We start from the raw sequence: 8,805 nt of genomic DNA, 5'->3' as shown, positions 1-8,805 counted from the left end.
ATATATATATATATATATATATATATATATATATATATATATATATGCTACACAGTAAAGTTCAAGAGGCACCATGGCTACACATTCACCCCCTCTCCCGCAGGCCTGTGGACAGGCAGCGCCCTCTATCCAGAACATGCCTCTTGGTTGTGTCAGTCTTGGTTGGGTCTTACTCACCCTTAGCTTATATGTCATTTCCACTGAAAGGGGTCACTTGATCCCCTGACAAAAGCATCCAGTTCTTTCCTTTTATAATATAACTTGCAGTGTGTAATTACATACCAGCTTGCATCTGTCTCCGTGAAAACTCGGGCCACGTCTTACTGGCTAATCCATTATACAGTAGGAGCTTCACAAATGCATGTTGACTGAACAAACATATTGCCACCTAGAGAGACAGACTCCAGGGGACGCTTCGTCTCTCCGGGCATCGTCACGCTGTCTAAAAATATTTGCTGAGTAGTCCTATACGTCCCAAGCTGGGGTCCTATGTATCAAAGGATTGCTGTTACAAAGTGGAGTTTAAAATGTGAAAGAGTGGGTCTACTGTCTTGTTCAATGGACACGGTGAGGGTCTGAATGAAACAAGCCAAGTTATTCCTGGTGGTAGCAGCAAGGAACCCTCAGAAGTAGGGAAAGGAAATTTGTATATCTAGCTCCTGCTTTTGGGCGAGATGTCTACACAGCCAATAAATGCCAAGGGGTGGGGGATTTCAAGCACCTGAGAGTAACATGCGAATCATTTCTCCAAAATTCACGTCTGTTTGCCTTGTTTTGAGGTAACAGCAGCAAGGCACAAAATCTGGGGCTGGAGAGATGGCTCAGCAGTTAAGACCATTCACTGCTCTTTCGGAGAACCTGAGTTCAGTTCCCAGCACCCCCATGAAGCAGTTCGCAACCAGCTATAACGCCAGCTGCAAGGATCTGACAGCTCTTCAGACCTCCATCTGCACTGTAAGCACATAACCACACAAAGACACGTATCTGTATACACAACCAAAACTAAACCTCAGAGCCTTTAATTCCAGCACTCGGGAGCCAGAGACAGGCAGATCTCTGGGTTGAAGGTTGCTCTATAGAGTGAGTTTCAGGGCAGCTAGGGCTACACAGAGAAATCCTGTCATGACAGACTACATATATATAAATAAACCTTAAAACCATTTAAAAATAAAACGGCACAGAAGTCTCTCGTACCTCTCCACCTTTAATCCTAACTACACGTTAGTTCATATCCACTTTTTTTTTTTCCTAGAAAACTATTTCAGATCTCTAAACATCCTTTTATACAACTTCTCCTTGGCTTATTCATGGTAGGTGTTGCTTATGTAATCCTTTGTTTTCAAAAATCTTATGACACTGACTTGTGCCTCTGTGTGCATTCACAGTGGGAACATGTGTGACACGTTCTTGGGTGTAGAGGTCAGAGGGCAACTACTTTTTCTTTTCTCTTTAGTGGAAGAGAGCGTGTTACGGAAATATTCACACGGTGGTAGGAAGACCACCCCAAGGAGTTGTTTCTCTCCTTCTGCTTTTCCATGGGTTCCAGGAATCCATCGCACTATTGGCAGCAGTCTCCTTTAACCACTGAGCCACCTTGCCAACCCTAATTTTCATTATGACATCAAGAAGCAAATTTACCCAGACTGCCCACATCCTACTCCAAAGTCTAACCTAGTCTCTTTTCCTCAGCAAGGCGATTTCTCTTTGCAACCGATGGAGACCACTGCGGAAAACCAAAACCAATTGATGTAAAGACGTGTAAGAGTCCAGTCTGAATGAATACATCTACAAAACCCTTCCATACTTAAGACTCGGGGAACACTGAGGAAGAGGGGGTGGAAAGACTGTAAGAGCCTGATCATCAGGGACTTTGCTGTGAGACTGTGTTTTCTAACACTAACAGAAGCTGTATCCACAAAGGCTCACCTGCATGACTGCCTAAATGTGAACTAGATAAGGATGACACCAATGAACATGCCAAACCACACAGGGGGAAAAGCCCTTGAGATCTCAGTCCTACACAAAGAACTATAGGCGAGAGTATAGCCAAGAGTGAGAGAAGTGCCCTTTCCCAGAGAACACACCAACTGGTTGTCCAATGCCAAAGAGTCAACCCTGAAAACATGCATACAAGTGACATTATATGGACTCAACAGGTTATAGTTGGGAACATAAATGTATATACAAATACATGTAATAACAACTGATGAAAAAAAGAGGTCGTGGATTTAAAGGAGAACAGGAAAGGGCATATGGGAGGGTTTGGAGGGAGGAAAGGGGAGAAATGGTATAAAGTACAATCTCAAAAATAAACAACATAAAAGAGAAGTGAATTTAGCTGTTCTTTATCATTGCTATCTCCTGTTATCTCTTCGAACTGAATGATTACATCACTGTTAACTATCGTTATAAATTCAAGCAATGCAGTAAAGATGCATTATTCCTTCAACTATCACTGGCCCGTCTTAAGTTACCATCTTATAAAAGTCCTAGGGTCTCTGTATTAGCTCATCTCCCCAAACCCACCTAGCAATTTCAGACATCTCTGCAATTACTGTGCCAATGGTAATAACGTTCACATTTCTGTTACGTGGCCAACATAATTGTCTTCAGTTCCTCACCTACCTAATATTTGAAAATGCATAGCATTTATTTTATTGCTCTAATAATATTTGTAAATAACGCATGACAATACCTCCTTTGCCATAAGCTTTATTATTTTCTTTGAGTTTCCAACTGCTTTTGTTTTCCTTGCAGCATTTACCTTTGCTATAACTTCTTCCCTTTCCACTGAAAATTTTCCATTCATACAAAGTGTTCCATTGGGACATTGTTTTTTTCCCCAGGAGACATCTTACTACACGGCCCTGCCCCTCACCTAATTTCCACAGCATCTTCCAGCATGGTTGCTTTCTAGTGCCTCCCAAAACTCTCATACTGTGTTCTCTTCGATTAGATTCATAGTATTTTAAAGCTGTGTCTTAGGGTTTCTATTACTGCAATAAATACCATAACCAAAAGCAGCTTGAGAAGCAAAGATTTTTTTTTAACTTCATCTTATGGCTTACAGTCCATCATACAGGGAAGTCAGGGCAGGAACCTGAAATCAGGAACTGATGCAGAAGCCATAGAAGAATGCTGCTTACTGACTTGCTTGCTAAGCTAGGATCACCTGCCTGGGGATGGCATTACCCACTGGGCCCGCTCACATCCATCTTCAATTAAGAAAATGCACCGCAGGCTTGCCCACAGGTCTACCTGATAGGGGTGCTTTTTCTTTCTTTCTTTCTTCTTCCTTCCTTCCTTTCTTTCTTTCTTTCTTTCATTTATTTATTTAGTGCTTGAACTCTCTATGATTTCTTCTGCACCCAACTGGATAGGCCTCACACAATCACAGCCTCTAGGAAAAAAAAAAAGGCTGGACCCAGAGGGGACGTGGACATCCTCTGAGATACAAAGGGAGGGAAGGTCAGATGAGAACCTGGTCCCAGGAATAACATGAGCCTCAGGAAGGACCCGCTGGCTGTCAGTGCCACTACACACCAAAGAGAGAGCCTGTGGTTCTCATGGGACCGACTCCTTGCTCTACCCTTCCAGCCTGAGGCACCTACTGGCAAGCACTAGCTGCTGAGAGCAGAGACAGCAGAGAAGCCAGCAGCAGCAGACAGGACCCAAGGACCTCTTTTTCAACCCCACAAGTATGCTGGCCCCCACTCCCTCCGATTGCCTGTGGCTCAGGCGTACGGGGTTCCTCATCAAACCTGTCGTTTTGGAAGAGCATCTCACCGCGTGCCACTGTGCCAAAGATGCCAGCTAGGCCTCCAGTACTGGCTGTGGTGTCTCTAATCTGGCAGTCAGGCAGCTCTGTAGGTGGACGCAGCCAGGAGAAGAGCCGCTTACGCTGATCATAGAAGATGAGCATGATCTGGTCTTCAGTAGTTAGAGTGTTGGACACCTGATGGCAAGTAGCCTTACAGCTCCAGAACCTGGTACCCCTTTCCCGGCATAGCTTCAACCAGGGATCATGGGAGAAGATGGCACCCAGACATTCTAGGAAACGCCCAGGCTCTCCTCCAGCTCCTGCTAATGGTGGGACCAAGTGCCTAATACAGACACTTGTATTTGGCTGACCTTCTGCACCTGGGTGGCCAGCTCCTTGACTTGGATGGGGATGAAGGCAAAGTGCACTAGCCAGGATCACAGCACAGGTCCGTCCTGGGACCCACCATCCCACTAGGAGGCCACTGTCTGCCGAGGCACAGCACGAGGGGAAGAAGGCCTGAGCACCATGCTGCCAGGAGTCCAAACTGTAGGGAAGGGACTTGATTAGGCACCAGTGTTCAAAGGGCCCAGGCTTGGCGAAGGAGCAGAGGTGCTTTTTCAATTGAAGTGCTCCCAAAATGGCTCCAGCTTATGTGGAGTTGACATAAAACTGGCCATCAGGCTGTTACTTTTTCTTTCTTGGTTTTCTCCCACATTGTGTGTGAGTGTGTGTGTGTGTGTGTGTGTGTGTGTGTGTGTGTGTGTGTGTGTATACAAGAGATCAGCTTTGGGTGCACGGACAGGCCAGAGTCACCCTCAAGGTCAGTTCTTAGATCCTTGTTCTTTGTTTTGAGGGGGGACATTGTTTCTTGCTGGGACCTGGAGTTTGCTGATAAGGCTGCACTGGCTGGCCCCTAAGCCCCAAGGATCTGTCTCACCTCCTCAGTGCTGATACTACAAATGCAGAGCGCCACACTCAGTTTTTCGTACGGGTGCTGGGGATTGAACTCAGGCCCATGTGAGTTTGTAACAGACACCTTTTGTAGCTTTTGAAGATATCTCTCAGTTATAATTGGTACTTTTCCTAAATGGAGAATCTTTTTTTTTTTTTTCTTAGAACTCTGAAGTCACATGCTTTGTTTCATAGTTTAGCATCTGGTGCTGCTAACAGGGAATATGACTGATATTCCCCTCAGAGATGGTGATTTTTTTTCTCTCTTCCTTTCTTTCTCCCTTCCTTTCAGTCTAGGCTTCCTTTCTTTGGGATCTTTTCGTTTAGAAAAATTTCACAGTGATTCATGTTCCAGTCTACAAACTCATGTCCTTGAACTTCAGAACTCTTTTTTTTTTAAGATTTTATTTATTTATTTCACACATGAGTGTTCTATCAGCATGTACACCTGCATGCCAGAAGAGGGCATCATTTTCCAGTACAGGTGGTTGTGAGCCATCATGTAGTTGCTGGGAATTGAACTCAGGACTTCTGGAAGAGCAAACAGTGATCTTAACCTCTGAGCCATCTCTCCATCCCCAATCTCAGAAACTCTCTAAACATTATTTTGTTTGTAAATCTTTGCCTTCTATTTCCTTTATCACCTCTCTGAAGGTCTGCCTCCTGAATGACTCCTTTATGTCTCTTGCTTCGTTTTTCACTTCTATCTCTTTGCCTGTGTTCTGGGATACCTTATCTCATCCTTATCGTCCAGATAGACATTTTATTTTTTTTAACATTATTTTCATTTTTTAAAAATGAATGCTTTCCCTCTTTTTTTAAAGAAAGATTTGTCTTTAATTTATGTGTGTAAGTGTTGGCAGAGTAAGTTCAGAGCCAGCCTGGACGATTTAATGAGACCTTGTCTCAAAATATAAGAAGGCTGAGAATATAGGGTGGTGGCGGAACACTTGCCCAGCATGGAAAAAAAAAAAAAAGGCCCAGAGCCACAGAAAAGAAAGAATGGAAAATAAAGTCTCTACAATAGGAGACGGGATCCTCTTAGATTCATACTGTCTGATCTTGACCAACACCAGGGCAAGCTGAAGGAGATGAGCAGAGGCTGAAACCAGGCCCCCTCTTCTTCCCAGTGCCTGTGGCTGTATTTCAACCTCTCGCTGCCCTCTCACTGGAGCATGCGTGCAGTGTTCAACTCGCTCACACATTCACAGCAGCCCTGTCACTCTGGAAGAAGACTTGGCTACCCTGGACCCCACGGTAGCCTCATACGGCAAGAGGGGAAGGAAACCAGATACTACATCCTCCTCAATGTGAGTACATTACCCCATGATGCCACACTCTTCACCCAGCCTGATTTCCTTATTTATGTTACCCATGTGACCCTCCCAAGGAATTTGAGTTTATGACCGTTATCTTAAACAATATTTTTTTTATGTTGATTCATCCCAGGAATTAGTCTCGTGGCCTATTTCTGAACGGCATTTTTCTTTCCCACCCAACCCCCTTGCCCAGCACTCTTGGTTAATCTATTTGTGTTCGCTCTACCCTCTTCTAAAAATACATACAATGCAACAGGATTTTTTTTTTAAGGTAATCTCTGGAATGTGCGAAAGGCATTCTGACCACAAAGTTATATTAAGGTGTTTAATTATCAGAAAATTGCTGTATAATAAACCTATCAAACAGTGAAGTGTGTACCCTGCATATATGCGCTGGGGATTCCTGAGCAACCTCAGTCTGTAAATGTATTCACCTCACCCAGGCACTCAACCGACTCTTTATGCCTTTGCTTTAACTAGCCGGGGAGACTTGAAGGTTCAGTTGCTTCTGCATAGTTTCAGGATCCACCAGTTCCCGGGAGTTCTCCAAGCAGTCAGAACTTCCTCCAGCTCACCCAGAAACCAAGGTCATTCTTCCTTCCTACCAGCCTACTCTTAAGGAATTTATTTGTCCACTATCTATGCTTTAGGATGTCATCGGGGCTCCAGGTCACTATCGTGGATTGTCTCAGTTAGCTAATATTGCATAACAAGCAAATACACATTACGGTAGCCTGTATCCATACTCATTTCTGAGGGGCTCATGAGGGGCTTGAATTCAGGATATGGTCTCCGGGTTGCCTGGAGCATCTTAGCTCCACACAGCTCTCGTTCTGCCGAGCCCATACCCTAGTTTTCTCATGGAGGTGGCATGAGGAGGATGTATAAGGAGGAAGTCCAACAGCACAAGCCATTTCTTCTTCTGTTCCTACTGCTGCAACCATTAGCATCAAGTAACACAGAGAAGCCTTCAAGTCAAGGGCAGGGGAATACGCTTGTCTCTGGAGATGGGTGGGAAGGGAACAGAGGAGTATTTACAGACCTTCCTCACTTGTCTGACCTTTTGTCTGCTCCTTTCGCACATGCAAAAATACGCTCACTACGTCCCTGAGACATACTGAATGTCTAATCCAAAACCAGCACGGATCTGCAATGCCAGAGTCTTGTGAACAACACCAGAGCTGCCTGAGGCTCTTCATTTGATAAGGACCTAAGAATCAACAAGACATGTTCTTTTTCCTCATACACGTAACATGCGATGGAGTAGCGTGAGTCATTGCAGAAATGCTCCCATTCAGGGTGGGAAAGAATGGAAGCATGCACCCCTCGCGCATCCCCACAGTTTCAACACTGAGCTGGGAATATTCTCACAGAGGCTGTCTGAAATGGATTAGTAAATGTTCTTTGAACTGGTTCCTGCTCTTTGCTCTCTGTCTACACTGGTTCTTTCTTAGGAGCTTCTGGCTCTTTCTTCTGGAGGATCTTCCCTGCCTAGCTGGCTCTAGCCACTTTGGAAGAGCACTTCTGGGGGTAGGCAGAACATAGCTCCGGGCTGTCTGCTTCCAGCCGGACGTGTGTTTACGCCTCCAACAGCCTCGTTTCTTCTTTTGAATCAGCTGGTGGAAGTTCTTTCTGATACTTCGTTAGCATTCTGTAGGGTTCCTTTCCTTTGACTCCAGGTACAAAAGCCATGTCCACAATCCTTTTGAAAACAAGCTGCTTTCTTTCCCTGTAGAGTCACACCCTTCATTTTTGTCCAAGAGGCTTTGTGGCCAGCTGAAAGGGTACACCATATCTAGATGGCCATCGGGAGCTGCCACTTAGTGAAAATCTGAGCCAAGAGACTTCAGCTAAGGAACATCAGTGCAACTGAGCCAAAAAATTGCAGTGAATTTCCTAATGGACAATGCAGTGAGCAATGAAAAGATTACTGCTAGATTGATATATATACATATATATATTTTTTTTTCCTAGAGATCATCAAATACAGAAAGCAGGGTAAAATTCAGATTGGGGAAGAGCGGCTTTTTGCAGTGAAGACAACTTCTCACAGGGCAGAGAACTTAATAATGACCTTGGTGTAAAAACAAAACAAAAAGGAGGGCCTGTTGGCTCATGTAAGCCTCAAATTAGAAGATATGCTATCCTAAAGGCAGCTTCCTGATAACTGGGAGAGAAAGGAAACCAGAGTGCGGAGAAAGAAAGGGTGTTTAAAGCCACATCCAAGGAGGAGAAACTCAAGATTTAACCAGTTGTATTTTGTTGCGTTTTTCAAGTTGAAAAAAGCTGAAAAGAGTACAAGCCGGTGAGCTCACTTCAGAGGCGAGGAAGGAAGACGTTTCGTTCAGCCGACCCCTTGATGGGTCCGATGTCCAAGCTCCGGAGACTCTGGCCTGATCACTGAGAGCTAGTGCCATCCTGTTTGTCTGACTGTTGGGGAGCTTCCATCGAGGCTATGGGAGTTGAGCTGCCCGAGCAAGAAGCTGGCCTGCTCCCTTTGTTCTGAAGGGGTACCTACGCACGTGTGTATCCGAGACAAGTGAGGTTGACAACAGTGGGGCCAGCGAGACGTGAAGGCTCTCACTGCCAAGCCTGATAACCTGAGTCTGATCCCCAGGACCCACACGGTGAAAGGAGAAAACTGATGCCTGTAAGATGTCCTCTGGCATACACACAGAGACTGTCATGTGTTCACGCCCAGCACACCGTCACAGTAAGTAAAAGAGTGTGTGTGTGTGTGTGTGTGTGTGTGTGTGTGTGTGTGTGTGTGTG

The sequence above is a fragment of the Psammomys obesus genome, unplaced genomic scaffold (genome assembly GCF_907164565.1).
Source record: "Psammomys obesus unplaced genomic scaffold, mPsaObe1.curated_primary_1811, whole genome shotgun sequence".
Lineage (NCBI taxonomy): Eukaryota > Metazoa > Chordata > Mammalia > Rodentia > Muridae > Psammomys > Psammomys obesus.
This window is presented reverse-complemented; position numbering follows the sequence as displayed.